The sequence below is a fragment of the Rissa tridactyla genome, chromosome 1 (genome assembly GCF_028500815.1).
Source record: "Rissa tridactyla isolate bRisTri1 chromosome 1, bRisTri1.patW.cur.20221130, whole genome shotgun sequence".
Classification (NCBI taxonomy): Eukaryota; Metazoa; Chordata; class Aves; order Charadriiformes; family Laridae; genus Rissa; species Rissa tridactyla.
Genome location: NC_071466.1, coordinates 27,919,705 through 27,935,365, shown reverse-complemented (window position 1 = coordinate 27,935,365; position 15,661 = coordinate 27,919,705). Strand labels below are relative to the sequence as shown.

At 45.1% G+C, this 15,661-nt stretch overlaps 1 protein-coding gene across 8 annotated transcripts in view; it reads left to right on the top strand.

The window, feature by feature from the left end:
- Nucleotides 1-1,873: 1,873 nt before the first annotated feature.
- Nucleotides 1,874-15,661, top strand: part of STARD13 (StAR related lipid transfer domain containing 13) — a 310,108-nt gene continuing 296,320 nt past the window's right edge. For 2 of the 8 annotated variants that reach the window (XM_054188894.1, XM_054188903.1), the window contains exons 1-2: nucleotides 2,837-2,971; nucleotides 4,362-4,416. The gene's annotated coding sequence lies outside the window, so the exon portion shown is untranslated. Of the gene's footprint in view, nucleotides 1,917-2,836; nucleotides 2,972-4,205; nucleotides 4,417-15,661 lie in introns of those variants that run through there. The other 6 variants (XM_054188918.1, XM_054188926.1, XM_054188909.1 and 3 more) reach the window with 6 other exon arrangements.

Here is a 15,661-nt window from a genome sequence, read left to right as displayed (position 1 = left end):
CCTTTATCTTGCGTTTGTTTAGGTTGCTTTTGTTTGCCTTTGAGTGGTAAAACAGCCTTAGCGGAAACACTGCAGCTGAAGTGACATCAGCAGCGCCGCTACAGCTTGCTGCAGTTCATGTGAATAAAAATAAGCCTAATATAACTAGAATAAAATTACAGACCTTGTTCTCTCCGGCCGCTGCATTGCACAGACAGACTGGGGCCCAAAGGGAATAGCCTCTGATGGAGAGAGTCAGACAGAAGGTGCAGAGTTTCACCGTTTTCCCAGGATCTGCAAGGAGCCAAACTCCACCAAGTGCCCAAAATACACCAGACGGAGGGCAGCCCCGAATTGTCCTCTGATTCTTCATCGCCTATGCAGGAATGTCACTTATCTAAAGTTACAGTCTGGATTTAGGGGCATCCAAGCAAAGGGGGCGGTTGGAAAACAGCAGTCTGGGGCAATGCCAGAGGCTCTGAACAAACCCAGGAGAATTTTAACATTCCCCTGCTTCTCCCATGAATAATCAAACCTTATTTAAACTGCCTGGGGATTTTTATTTTTTTTCTCCTTCAGTTCCCACTAAGCCTTAGTAAGTATAGTGAGATTCCAGTGGGATCTTTAGCAGAGTAAAGTACTATTTGTGCCACAGCCATCCACGCAGCGTCGGGTGGCAAAGGTTGGAGAGACGCGTGTGGTGTTCACAGGATGTTGCAAGGCGGTTCTCTTTACTCAGATGCCTGGTTGCACTTTGGCCACGGGGTAATGCAGGGGAGATACGGAGACACAGAGGTTGTTGCAGGTACTGACCTTCTCAGGTGATCACTGACCCAGCTGCCTGCTCCTAAATCACTGCCTGCAACTGGTGCTTCAGGCAGGGCTGAAGCTCCTCCTGGGTTCTGGATTTCAGCTGCAGAGACCCCACTGCTCTGGCAATGGTTCAGATGGGGTTCCCAGGTACTGCTGAAGGTCTCATCTGGAGGCTGCAACCATACAACTGTTCACACACATGTTGACCTGCACATCCAGGTCTCTTCATGCAAGTCGATGAATTTACCCGAGATAATGAATTATAACTGACATGAAGTATGTATAAGTGAAGTAACAGGCGATAGGACAAGAGGAAATGGCCTCAAGTTGCGCCAGGGGAGGTTTAGATTGGATATTAGGAAAAAATTTTACACTGAAAGGGTTATCAAGCATTGGAACAGGCTGCCCAGGGAAGTGGTTGAGGCACCATCCCTGGAGGTATTTAAAAGACGGGTAGACGTAGTGCTTAGAGATATGGTTTAGTGACAGTTTTTGTCAGAGTTAGGTTGATGGTTGGATTAGATGATCTGAAAGGTCCCTTCCAACCTAGGCAAATCTATGATTCCATGATTCTGTATGTTAGTGTGTTTGACAAAAGGGGATGCAAAAGTTTGCAATGCCAGGGTTCCAATAAAACTCTAGTCATCCAAAGGAATGTGAAAAACAAAAGGAAACAAGTATGAAGTTTAGAGCTGGTCAGCTCAAATACAAATTTGCCTTAAACTGTCCTTAATATGCCTTTATTTTCATCCAGCTATTGCCCTTCTGTAAAGAAAAGAGAATTAAACTTCCCTCTGCTGTCTTTTAAAAACAAACAAAATCTGCAAACTCTACAGGAAAGAGCAGCAAAAACAGAGGGGTTGGAGGAACTGATTAATGGGGAAAAAAATACATAGAGCTTGGTGAAGTGGTGGTGCACAGGCGATGTGATAAGTCTACAAATATTTGCAGGCTGTAAATACCGAGGACAGGAATTCAGTATGACACAGTCAGGCATAATCAGGACTAAAAGGAGAGGAAAAAAAAAAATATATATACGCTGGGAGCTGAGGAAAAAGGCTTGCCAGTGAGATGCAGTAGACCTGAGAATTAATAGATGGCACCCAGGGAGCCGCGCCGTGTTGGTAAGTAAATAGGCTGAGAGAGATGACAGGACTGGTCGTCTTGAACTGCTGTAGTAAGGTGACTTGTTAAATCTCGGCCACTAATGCGTATATGCTTAGCTCTCAAGAGCTGGGTTGGCTGTGTGTTTAACGCAGGCTGGCAGGGTGAGTTTCCCAAGCCCAAAGTGAATTTGGGCCGGCTGTGCCACCCCCTTGGTGACTAAGACTGGGACCGACAGGCGGAAGGTTGAGGCCGGTCTCAGGTGTGCCAGGACTCGCAGTCCCGCTTGTTACTGCTGGGTGGATGTGAGGCGGGATGGGACAGAACTGTCCCTTTTTGGAGGTTTCACCTCGTGTAGGACCAAAAAAGGAACGGTGAAGACAGACCCTTTTAAAGCTTACAGAAAGCCAGTGAGGATGTCGGGGTAACAGAGCCGCGGTCTGATCCCCTGGCCATACAGGGAAGGTTTCTGGTGGGGTTCCTCTGCATCGCCCCGGCAAGGTCTCAAACTCAGCAGAAATACCCATTTTACAGGGCTCAACATTTTTTCCTTGGCATCTCCCTCCAAAGTGCTGCTGGATGGCGCATCTTCCGCAGCAGCAAAAGGGGGTGAAGCTTTGTCCCACTGTGCTGCGGGCGCAGCCCCAGGGAGCCCCAGCTCCGAACCCCTGCCCTGCCCTGAGCGCGGGATAAGGATGGGGATCAGGATCGGGCAGGAAAACCTCTGGCCAGCCTTGCCCCGGCCGCTCCCAGCTCGGAAACCTCTGAACAAAATGTTCCCGAGCTGGGAACTGGAAACAAGTTTGCTCCTTGTTGCGGAGCTGAAAAAGACCTTACACACCCCAAAGACCGTCCCTCTCGCTCCTCCCCACCCCGCCGGCAGCCGATAAAAGAAATTACTTCCACTACAGCTCTTGGCTCTTACTAACGGAGAGTTATTTCCTGCTTGGGGCACGCTGGCCTCAGCCTCTGGAAATGGGAAATTCCACCCTGAAATCGGCGGGAACTTATTTCACTGACCGAAGTCCGTCCTGTCTCAGTGTCTTTCTGCAGGAATTTTTCCTCTGAGAAACCGGTGGGTTCTGGGGGTGGAAAAAGGAGCTTTGTCGAAGTTTTTTAACCAGCCTGATTATATCTGGCGTAGGAAAAGCCTCTAGTGAATTACTAATTTACTAAGATAGAATGCAGAGGCAAAATTAATTTAATTAAACCAGCAAGTTATTCACAGAAAGGAGCTGGTATTTTTTATTACAGCCAGTCCACTCTAACCTGCACCCTGTCTGCAAAAGTAAGGCTGTTTGATCAAATAAGGCTGCTACTCTGGATTAATAAAGCCAGCACTGAGATTATGGGAGGTGCAAGATGGGAAGGCCTTTAGGTCCCGAACTTCAGCTGGAAAAAGGCATGGCATTTTACACTGGTGTGTTTACTGGTTTCCCTTCCCAGCATGTTGTGGCTTGCAGGTAGGCTCCCAGGAGTGAAAACAAATCTCCAGATGTTAGCTCATCGCACTCACGCATGTATGGTCTGATTTTTGCCTTTGTGCACTGCGTTACTGCTGCACTTTCAACCCGCACTAATGCACAGGGGTTTTTCTCACCCTGCGCGAGGACTGAGCACCAGCGAGCCAGGAAGCTGTGGGCCTGTGTCTCTAAGCACAGCTTCTAAGCAGTTCTCGTCTAAATGTCATCGGGTTAAACGGATGTAAGGAGAAAGGGACCTCTCTGATGGACGGGCACAGAGCAAAGCTGGGTGCGGGGAGCCTGCAGCGGCGGAGGCAGAGGAGGAGCAGGAGCCCGGGGGCAGCCGGCCGTGCAGCAAGGGCAGAAAGCAAGTTTTTGGGGAGAGGGAGGGAAACCCAGGCGAGGGTGACCCACTGGGTCCAGAGCACTGACACACCCCCTGTGACGAGGGGCGGGCCATGCCCAGGGCTTTTCCACAAGTGCAGCTTTGCAGGGATGAGTTTTGGAATAAAAAGCTGTAAGTGGGGTTGGAGGAGCAATTTGGAGAAGAAGTGAAGCAGCATTTAATACAATGGTAAATGAGATTATTTTTATTAAAGCTGTAAAGAATAAGGCCCAAAGGAGCAAGGCACAGGCTGTGGTGTCCTTACGGTGACCAGTGGCCCTGAGGTGGTCTGCGACAGGCTCTGCCTTTGCTCCCAGGGCCAAGGCGGTTCTCCCCCGCCAGCCCTCCACTTCTCCCCGGGGAGCCGGGGGATGGCAGCCCCGGCCGGGGCACCCCCAGCCCCGCGTTTCGCTGTCACCCGCGTCCGTCTGGCAGCCGGGTCCCACGGAGCATCTGCTGCCCGTGACGGCTTTCCACATGTGCTCCCAGGGTCTCCCGATTGGCGTGCTCCGCAGAAGGGGCCGGGCCTCCAAGTCCACTCCGGTGGCTCTGACAGATGATATTTTCATGCAAGAAAACAAAACCAGGATATCTGATGGACTGCATTATCTTTCCAGACAGCTTGGAGCTACAGCTGCAAAGTCAGAAGTTTTGTGCTTAGACTTCAAAACTGTGAGTGGAATTTAAACAGCAGTTTTAAACGCCTACTTTTTTTTTCCTTCTCTTTTTTTTTTTTTTTTTTTGGTGTACAACTTTGCATGAAGTGTATATATCTGCATAATAACTTTTCATTATCAAGCAAGCTGTTGCGAATTCTCCTAAGATGAAATAATTACTGCTTTGGAAAACTTCACAGAGCGTTAGCTGCGTTTGCGGCCGCACTAATAAATGTGTGCTGAGGAGAAGGAGGATGCTCTTTTCAGTGAATGCAATTAGTCTAGCTGGAAATGGTTTCAAATTATCTGTTCCACTGGAAAATGTGTTTGAGCAGGACTAGTTGTGCTGAGGGAGAATCTCCTGGGAGTTATCAGCAAATGTCAGGCTGGTCTGTGTGTCTTTGTCACGGGCGTCACTTGATGTTTGCTTGTGTATGGAGAGGGATTAGGTTAAAACCTGCTGTTACCATTATGTGGCACTGTGCTCACTAGATGAAAAATCTGTTGGTACCAGGTGTTAGCAAGCTGTCCAATTAATGATGACTGTGGGAAATTAGTTTGAGAGAATATCGTCCACTCTGATTACAGATTTATAGAAATAATTTGAACAGATATATAGCGCAGGAGGATCATTCTTGGAGCCGAAACAATAATAACCTGCTCTTTCTTGCATGTGTTTGAATAGGAATAATGGAATGGTTTTCTGTTGGGAGAGCTCTAGGGGCTGATACCCAGGTCAGGAGCCCAAACCTGAGCAGGCAGTTTGTGACTCCAGCCTTGTGATATTTTCACTTTCCTATGGGAACTCTCCAGGACAGTCTAGGATGACCTCTGTCATCCTGGGATATTATGTTATATACAATCTTGAGTGAAAACAGCTACGCTGGAAGCTTTCTGGATTCACTTAGACGTTAGTAAAAGCTGAGATACATCCTCTTAAAAAAAAAAAGTTGCTTCAAATCCTGACTGGATTGTTCCACAGCTCTCTCCAGCTACTCAAAACAATCCAACACCCTTCCCAATTTAATGTATCTTTTCCTTAGAAAGCAAGCAACTTCATGTTTCTGTGCCTTGGCAAGTGCATTGCATCAGTTTACGCTTTTATATTCTGTGGGACCCAGGTGAAATCCAAAGGTGATACGAAAAGAAAAATCAGTGGCGTGTTATTGCTAACTAGGTATGGCAGGAAACCCATCCCCGGGGGATCCACCACCGCACGTTCTCCATCTGGGCTCCTCCAGATCACACAGCAACACAAAGAGCATCCAGATGAGGTGTGGGCATACGAGTGCATTTCTGCTGAATTAGTCAGAGCACATAACATGGGATGTATACCAACTTCCAACAACTGGCGATGAGGCAATTCAGTCCATTGCCTGGTACAAAGTAAATGTCATTATTTCTTTAACAAATGAAGTGCTAAAGTAAATCTATACCGTTTTGCTACTCAAAAATCATTGGTTGCAGAGGTTTTGCACTGGCATCTCTAAAGTCAGAGTTACAGTATCATCAAGCCATGGCCTGAGTGAACTTATTGGAAATAATCCAGTGATGATAAATTTCCCTTTTCTCTATCTTTTGCTGGTCACTACAGCAAGGGACACCCTGAATTTGTTCAGCAGGCCAAAACGCAGTGTTTTTTCCAAACCTGAATTTGGCACTGGCAGAAAAATGCTCCCACAGAGAAAATCATTAAACTCAACATATTTCAGCCAGAGAGGCCTTCTTAATGGATGGGGAGGAAATCCTAAATGGAAGATGTCTTAACCCAGACTGTTAATAAATGGCTAATGAATTAGTGTTCTGTGTTGAACAAATCACAGTATTTTTGTTTCAATAATGTTAAAATCAATAAATTTTCTTTTCATTTTCTGAAATAGAAAATTCGGGATAGAAAAAAATCTAGGCATCTACAGAAATGCTTTTCAGTATCCTGTCCTTTAAATGCTGATAAAGTCCTTAAACTAAAGGGCCTCTGTATTCTGTATAATGTAAAATGTTTCCTCTTCATATGACATAGTCTGGTTCTTCTTGTTCCCTTAATTTGGCCGTCTTTTCTCTATTAGATATTGCTACCTAGATAGAATGGGCCAGATTCTCAGCCAGGCAAGCGTGAATAAAGAATAACTTCACTGAAGTCAATGACATGACCCTGGAGTCGTTCTAGTGTGACTGGAGTTGGAATGTGGCTCCATACATGTAGCTGGCATCCCTGCCAGGCTGGGCGAGGAGGTAAACCAAGAGCTACTGCAGTTGGGCATGTTGCTAGCAGGAGGATGGCTGTGGCCCTGCCAGCTTCCATGTGTGCTTTCACCTGCAGCTTCTTCCAAAAGAAAAGATTAAACAGCACAATCTCACTTCTTTTCCACCGACTTCAGATGCGTCTCTTCAAACTAAGCATGGTGTTGCAGAAAGGTGCTAAGTCCAACTACTTATAGAATCATAGAATCATAGAATCTTCACGGTTGGAAAGGACCTTTGAGATCATCAAGTTCAACTGTACATACTTGCCATCATACTTTGTCCAACCCTTTGACATATACCTCAAGCAATAAAGTGCATGTGTACTCTATTTTCTTTCCTCCTGCTCAGAAAGATTTTAGGTTTTCATTGATAATTTTTAGGTTTACGTTGTTCTTTACTGGTGATGTTGTTTTAGGAAGCTTGGCTTCTTGCTGTGAAAGTACCACTCTCTGTGATACTCCTGGAGGCTGCTTCCCCGCTCCTAGAGCAAGTTCTCTTTCTGCCTCTGTTTTGTGATGATAACCACACTGTTCCCATGGCCACCTACCCGGGAAAATAACTCCCTAGTCTTTGTCGTGGAGAGACTAATGGGATTATTTTGTACTATAGGTGGGGCTTCCTTATGACCACTTTGATTTCCCTGCTCTGCATGCTAGGATAGCCAGAGCTGCTGCCCTGAAGAGAGGAGAGGTTTTGTGTGGCTATCTGCAGACTCTGTCCTATCTCCTGAAATTCATCCCAAAGGCATAAATTGGCCGCTTTTCAGATGGGAGAGCCAGCTCATACTGCCATTGCTGGTCAGAAATGGCTGGTTTATAACTCTCTTGCTGCAGCTAAAGAACTGAATTCTGTGATGTTTTTACCAATAGCAATTAATCTCTGCTAGTTGGAAATGCCAAAGCTACAAAAGGAGCTTAAGGGGAGGACTCTGCGTAGGGCCTGGGGTGAGGCTGGTTTCCTGGTTACTCTGAACGGGAAACAAAAACAGAGTATGTTCAGATTTTAAGGAGTTCATTACAAGTGCTACCTGCTGTGTGGATTTCTAGGGACACTCAAGTCTCTAAACATCCCGCGTCACTGAGAAAAAAGCACCAACGAAGCCAACAGGCAGGGGAGCGCCTGTTCTTCTTTGGCGCTTCACGAGTTCCTAGAATGAAGAGTGCTCATATCTACCACTGAAGTGGGGATTAGATGGAGCTCAGGCTCCACTGAACCTCAGCTAAAATAGTTTCTTTTGAAGTACTTTTTATCATTACTCAGATATTTTGGTGCTATGTAGGCATGTTCTCAACAACGGCACTCCATTCGTCCAAAATAACTTACTAAATTCTGTCTGTATGGGCACAAGGTTTACCTGTAACACAAAATGTTCATAAGATGTATGCAGCCTAATCACAAAACTTTTATAGAGATTTATGATGTCTTATCAAAACTTTAAAGTTTTATAAAATCTTATCTTTTATAAATATTTATCATTCTGTTACATCTGCTGCTGCTGACAAGAATGTATTACAGGCTGTTATTTTGGAATAAGTTGGAAAGTAGAAAAATCTGCCTGATGTTTTTATTTTTAAATTGAATATTCTGCTTCCACGTATGCATTTGTGAGACAGGGGAATTTCTCGTGTAGTTGGGCAATATGGGTTATGACAGGGATCGAGCAGAAGAAGAGAAGCAGTGGCCTAGTGTGTACAAAAGAGCCCCCAAATTTAAGGAGGTTTGTGGACATAAGAGATAACACCTTGTCTGCAACACTGCTAATATCACTGTTTTTTCAGGCCTGAGAAGTATCACACTGTAATCTGACAAAATCTTTGTGAAATTGGGGCCTTTGAGTCACCTGAGAGAAGCTGTCCAGAAGCAATGTGTGAAAGGAAGGGAGTTACAGGGCAAGGGAAAGCACTGAAAAAACAGACTTGCGCTCGTACGACACAAACGCTTCTTGAAGCTGAAAAGGAGAAAGCACAAAAGCTGGCAAGGGGAAAGATGAGGGTGTGAGTAAGAGTCATGTACCTCTGATGTTGTTTTTTACCCTTTGTGCTATGTGTTTCATGCCTTAGGGTGAATGAATAATACTCTGTTTTGAAGACAAATTAAGTTAACTTAATTAATGCATAACACATTGTTTTGAAGACAAATTAAATTACCTTAATTAAATTGCTGGTTGTGGGTTCTCAGAAAAAGAGGTGCAATCGTGTGCCAAAGGCGGGCGCATCGTTTGGGTTCACGCTGTTGGAAGGGGGATGTGTGGGGCAGGAGGGAGGTGCACTGCTCAGCTACCCAGACCACGAGCTCACCGGCTCTGTCCAGAAAAATTAGAGTGATCCTAAACACAGTCACTCCCAAAACCTTTACAACCACAGCTGGATTTTTCAACATTTAAATGCCAGCTGTTTCAGTGCCATTGCATTATGTCCTGAAATCACAGCAGTGTAAAGGTCACATCTGGCCATCACAAAAAAAACCCTACCTTTTTCAACAGTATACAGAACCAGCAAGTCATACAGTTAAAGATATGTCTCTCCCTCTATGAATAAAGGGCTAATTAAGTATTAAGTATATTTTAAACAGGGGGCATTTAAAGACATAAGTTGTGGGCAAACCAGTGGGACTGACTCTAATATTTCAGAGTTTAGCCAAAGAAAAAAAAGTCTGAAAATAATTCTAGAAATTACCTGTCATTGTCTCAAGCTGAAGCTTTAAAAATTCCAATCTGTATCTTTATACCTTGATACATATCTTTATACATTTATATCTTTACACCTACCTTCATGTCTTCATACCTATCTTTATTAACCAGCAGAATTTAGGCCCACTTAATTAAAAAACTGATTCTTGGAAACAAATGTGGATTTACCTTTTGTGCAAGGTAGGATTCTAGCCTTGATGTTAACCAAGCAAATGCATCGCAAAAGAAAATCCAGGTAACAGAAGTGGAAAATAATTAAAGGCAACATAAACATTCATGATTTTTAAGCACCTTGTGAAGTTTTTCATGGGTGGCTGGAGCAGAGTCCAGTTTTAGGTTGAGCAGCATTGCAAATCCACTAAACCTAATGGGAACAGAAGTACCATATAATTAAGGTGCCCTCAAACACTTTGTAAACTCTTCAGAGAGCTCCCTCCTGTGTAATTTCTGCCTTTGAAACATTCTGCACCGAACCACAGCAACAGCAACCGCAGGCAGCTCAGGCTGGGGAGGAAAGATAAGGATACTCTGCCCCTTGTTGTATCAAGAGAGCAATATTGGGAAGGAGGAATGTGACTATATTGGCTGGAATTTGGCGGGGGTTAAAATTTAAAACGTTGCAAAACGCCATGAGAGCTGTGATGCCGATATCAGTATCAGCATAGTCCGACGTGCCTGAACATAAGCGTCAGTGTTGAGGGTGCTTGTGCTGTTAGTATTTCATCATTTTAATTGCAATAATACCTAGAGGTTAAGCACCACTGTGCCAGCTGCACATAGTCCGTGGGAGTACACCTACACGCTGTGTCTGCACTCCACAGGTTCTGCTCGACTCACAAGAAAATGCCTACGACCTCAGCTTTGAGGTGCTTTAAGCAACCCTGCGGGGCTGGGGGGCAGAGGTAGGTTATAACCCTGCCCGCTCTTGGTGCTAAATCTGAGACCTCACTTGGACACCACGTTTTCCAAAGGCCTTTCCACAATATCCCCTGAGGGAAGAAAAAATTTTACTCTCTCTGTCGGGAATATGTGGGTGTGAATCCCTGTGGGCTCGGGAGTGACAGCACCACGTCCGCAGCAAGTGCCCTCACCCCCGTGAGCGTCGGGCAGGCTACAGCTACTACCACATCCACTGCTCCATCCCGTGCCACCCCTGATTTGAGTGGGAGGGATCCCAGGGGATGCTCCAGCGCTCCTTCCTGAAGCAGCTTCTTGGGCATGGTGGAAGAGCTCTGGGTTGTCCCTCGGGCACTGTTGCCCTCAGCTACTCCATCACCCCTCCAAGAAACTCAGGCACCAAACTTCAACACCTTAAATTAGGCTGCTAGGACGCCTCAGGTGGGCATCCAAGTCAGGCATGCTAAAACTCACCCAGAATTTCCAAGCAAGTAAGTAAAAATAACATTCCTTCTCGTGTTTTTGGCTCTTGCTGTCTCCATCCCACCATGGATTAAACAAACATACAGATGTTTGCAGAAGGGGATGCCAAAGGGTGGGATGTTTTCTGTAGATCATTTGCACGCACAACTCACGTGTAGTCAGGAGCGGTGATTTCAGATGCTGCCAGCTTGGCTGCCCAGTGGTGAAGCAGAGAGGAGCGTGCCTCTCCCAGGCCCTCAGTACAATTTTCTGCAGCATTGCAGTGAGCAGTCTGTAAGGGATCTATCAACTCTTCTTTGGTGCTCTTCACTGGGGTACAAAGACCTTGGGATGTATGCACTGTCCCTTTTTAAAATTTTGAAGTCGACTTCCATTTACTTTCCCCCCCAAGCCTTAAATTGCCCAGAATTCTAAGAAACATCTCCATGGAACTAAGATGCTGCTCCATACCCTTTGCAAATGTAAATTAACTGATCTTGCAGGAGTAATTGACAGAAAAGTAATTTCCCTTTATCATGACAAACAGTATTGCAGTATGAGAGTAATGACTACAATTTAAGCAGCTATGAATTGTGCATTAGGGAGCTCTAGGCCTGAATATTGCTCACAATGAAATTTAAATTGCATTTTTTCTGCATCTGGCTCTTTATAAATAACACTGCAGTTACGACCACAATAGTAATTTTTGTCACCAATTTCTTATTGTCACTGACAGTGGAAATAAAAGATCTAGCTAGCTGATGGTCAGTGCAGTAAATGGAGGTTAAAATACTCTTTATTACACTCAAACTTCACCAGAAATGGGAACAAACCAAAATCCTAGATCCAAACACAGGATGAAGTAAGTGTAAGTGCCTTGAAAACCTAAGCAAACATTTAGCAGCAGGATCTTTTTTGATGGCTGGTAATAAAAAAAACCAAAACAACAAAACAACAAAAAAAGGATACAAGGCTCCTTCAACTTTGTCATATAAATTGTGATTTTGATACAAATTTCTGGCTTGGTCCTAACTCTCAACCTACCTGGTAACCGTATTTAGATGCAGAAGAATAAGTAGTTTAATATATGTTGTAGTAGCCTCCAAAACCTGCTGGATCCTGCACGCCCAAGTACTTGCACAGGGGTGCCGTAAGCACTACAGCTTTCAGTCCTTTGTAGTGCGCTCCCTGCTTGCATCCGTGGGGCAACAACCCCCTCTGACCATGCATCCCGCTCGCACGCTGCTGAAATCCTTTCTTCACAGTTAGCTTGTGACACTGATCTTCCTGTGAATAAAAGATAACTGAGGGACAGTTCCATTCGTGGTTTTGGTATGACTGGTTTTACAACCGATCAGCGTGATCGAGTTCACCAGCACCCCTCTCTTGACCCGTGGCATGATCCTCCTGGAGGGCTGGAGCTCAGGGTCCGGCACCCGTTCTTTACTGGTGTTTTACTAGGGGATTTTATGTGTGGATATGAAATCTGTGAGGCCATTTCTTAACGATGACAGAGCAAGTTAAGCTGTCCGTGCAGCTGCGTTTTATAGGTGGGGTGAGCATGGGCTGTCCTTTACCCCATGGACCATGGTGGTAGAGGCAGCCACATCTGTAGCAGGAGCGTGCTGGTCTTCAGCTCTCTTCCTCCAGCCCAGGTGCTGTACACACATACCCAGAAACTCTCTGCTTCTTGGAAATGCTTTGTCTGAGAAATGCAGCACTGTCCAAATGGTAGGAGAGGAATGCAATAACTTGTTTTCTTTATATATATTTTAAATATATTTTATTGCTCTACAGTTGAGCCATTGCCCTCTAACTTCTCACTGATTTTACAACAGGGTTGAGTCCTCAAGAGAGGGCTTCAAAGAGCAAAAAGAGCGTGTTGAGGCAGGGGGTGGGTTTGGTAAAGAAGGCATACGAGGTGACATCAAGAAATGCAAAGCAAAGCAGACATGGGCATTGCTGTATGATTTGTATTGGCTCAACTAAATGGAAATGAGCATCTATTACGTTTTTATAAACCAGGTAAAAATAATCATAGGTAGAGATAAACTAGCTTCAGCGTAAACACAAGCTCTGCGGCATGATCCTCTGTGATAATGGGATAATTTACTGATGTAAAGAACTTTTTTTCTGCAGTCTGTGAACTAGCTAACATAGCTGTGTATGCAAGATATAAAAAAATACCCTGGTTTTCTAATGGCCCTCACAGGGAATGACTAAAGGATCTAAAAGATCCACGGAAAAAAGACAGGCTGAAATAGCAACAAAGAGGCAAATGAATTACTTTGTGTATGCAGGACTCTTCTGTAGTTTTTTATTTTGCAAGCATCCCTAACAGTTTTTGTTTCTTTGACCCTTTCTTACCACTTTGCAACTTTAGAGAGGTACAGATATCACAACTGCCTAATGCCTGTGAAGGAGCAAAGGAAATAAACAGCCTAAAGATGAAGATCTTGGGGTGTTGGTGGATGAGAAGCTCAACATGACCAAGTAATGTGCACTTACAGCCCAGAAGGCAGGCCAACTGTATCCTGGGCTGCATCAAAAGAAGTGTGGCCAGCAGGTCAAGCGAGGTGATTCTGCCCCTCTGCTCTGGTGAGACCCCACCTGGAGTCCTGTGTCCAGCTCTGGGGGCCTCAGCACAGGAAAGACATGGAGCTGTTGAAGTGGGTCCAGAGAAAGGTCACAAAAATGGTTAGAGGGCTGGACCACCTCTCCTATGAAGACAGGCTGAGAGAGTTGGGGTTGTTCAGCCTGGCGAAGAAAAGGCTCCGGGGAGACCTTATAGCAGCCTTCCAGTACCTGAAGGGGGCCTGCAGAGAAGATGGGGAGGAACTCTTTATCAGGGGGTGTAGTGATAGGACAAGGGATAACGGTTTTAAGGTGAATGAGGGGAGATTTAGATTAGATATTAGGAAGAAATTCTTTACTGTGAGTGTGGTGAGGCACTGGAACAGGCTGCCCAGGGAAGTTGTGGATGCCCCATCCCTGGAAGTGTTCAAGGCCAGACTGGATGGGGCTCTGAGCAGCCTGGTTTAGTGGGAGGTGTCCCTGCCCATGGCAGGGGGTTGGAACTAGATGATCTTTAAGGTCCCTTCCAACCCAAACCATTCTGTGATTCTATGATCCCTATCCTGACAAAAAAGCCTAAGATCATGATTAATGGAAGATATAGTTTGATGTGACAGCTGCTGAGAATTTACCTTGAAAAAATATCCAATCTGAAAACATACACCTTGAAAGTGGTTGAAATTGAAAGCCACTACAGTAGAGCAAATTGGAAACCTTTTAATAGTGGCTAAAATATTTTCTCTTTAACTGAGACCTGCATATTACCTTCAGTCTGAGAATAAATATTTTGAGTCAAGAATTTTTTGATAGAAATCTATAATTACCTTTGCAGTATTGCTGGTATCCATCTACTTAGCAAAGACTCTGATTTTATTAGCTATTTAATCATCTGAAATACTCTATTAACAAATGCTCAGGGAGAACAATGTCTCTGTCAGAATCTGCAGCGGTGAGGTTGTGTATTTAATAACCTGTTATATTTCAGACCCTGTAAAAATTAGTCACTGAAACCTTTATTCTTTTAATCAATCCCCAGATTACAGATATGGCCAAACCAAATCTTTCTTTGAAGCTAGCTTCACAGCGTTTTCAACCTGACCTAAGATTTAGATCACCTCAAAGTCTCTGTCAGCAATCTGAGTTCCTCCAAAATGTTTAAAAAGTTGTAATTTTAAGGTCACGTCCTTGCGTGTGTGGCAGCTGATGGGGACTCTGCCCTGACCTCAGTCGGAGCAGGGATGGGGAACTCCTGCTGCGCCTCTGAGTGTGCTGCAGAGCTGCGGCACCCATGCATGATCTGGCCAGCAATCATATCCGATGATGAACCTCCAAACTGCCAAGAAAATGATGGAAATAAGGCCGCTCCTGTCAGTGGGGATGCAGCTCTGATGTAAATGGCAATGATTGACTCACAGTCCCTCCCTGCCTTTCTCCATGAGGTTGCCTGCTGGAGGCAGCCTCAAGCAACATGAACTGTGACCTGGGGGAATATTATTCTCCATGCACTGGCCACCTCCACGTCTTTCCTCCAGGAAACACTACGGGGACGGAACCGCAATGGGAAAGTCTCCAGAAGTTTGACAGGCCTTAGAAAGCATGCAAAAATATTAGATACCATGTGCCTGATTCTCCTGGTAGAGCTGCACCCATAAATAAATCCCACACATCTTTTCTGCACAGGAGGTGTCTCTGGCCAAGTCAGTCAAGGAGGCCAGCCTTTGCTAACTATGTTATTTGGCCAACAGCACAAGGGCTGAGTCAGTGTCAACAGCTGGTAGAGCCGAGACAGCCAAGAAAAGCCTTCTGAGGAGCCCAAGCCTTGTAGGCCAGCTCAGTAAAGAAAGAAACACCATGATTCAGAACAGGGAGGGTAAATAATGCTGATCTTCATTTAAAATAGTAAACTATACATTGGGACAATTAAATAACCTAGTATCTTGTTTATTCCTTTGCCACTGCCATTCTCTCCCTTGCATTCCTGTGCCATGAGTTCAGCCCGTATCATCTCTCCCCATTGTTGATCCCAGATTAAGCTAGCAGAAAGGCACGGAGTACGAGGGAAAATGCTGCTTTTCACAGACTGCAAACCAAGACCACTTAGTGGGTTTCCCAAGCGTTAGGACTCCAGGGACAAGAGATTTGGCTTAAGGCTGGTTGGGAAGGTTCTGCAGCTGCCTGGAGGTGGGAAAACAAAACATTGTTTTTATTTTTACAGGGTTAATAAGAGATCAGGGTGGGTCTCTACAGCTGGAAAGACAAAGGGCAAATGGAGGTCAAGGCTATTACACTGATTCAACAGATGTCTCCTAGCCTTCTTGGAGATGATGGTAATGAAAGTAAATAGTCCCTAGCCCTGCTCATAGTGAAGACTTCCTATTTTAGGAGGACTTTTCTT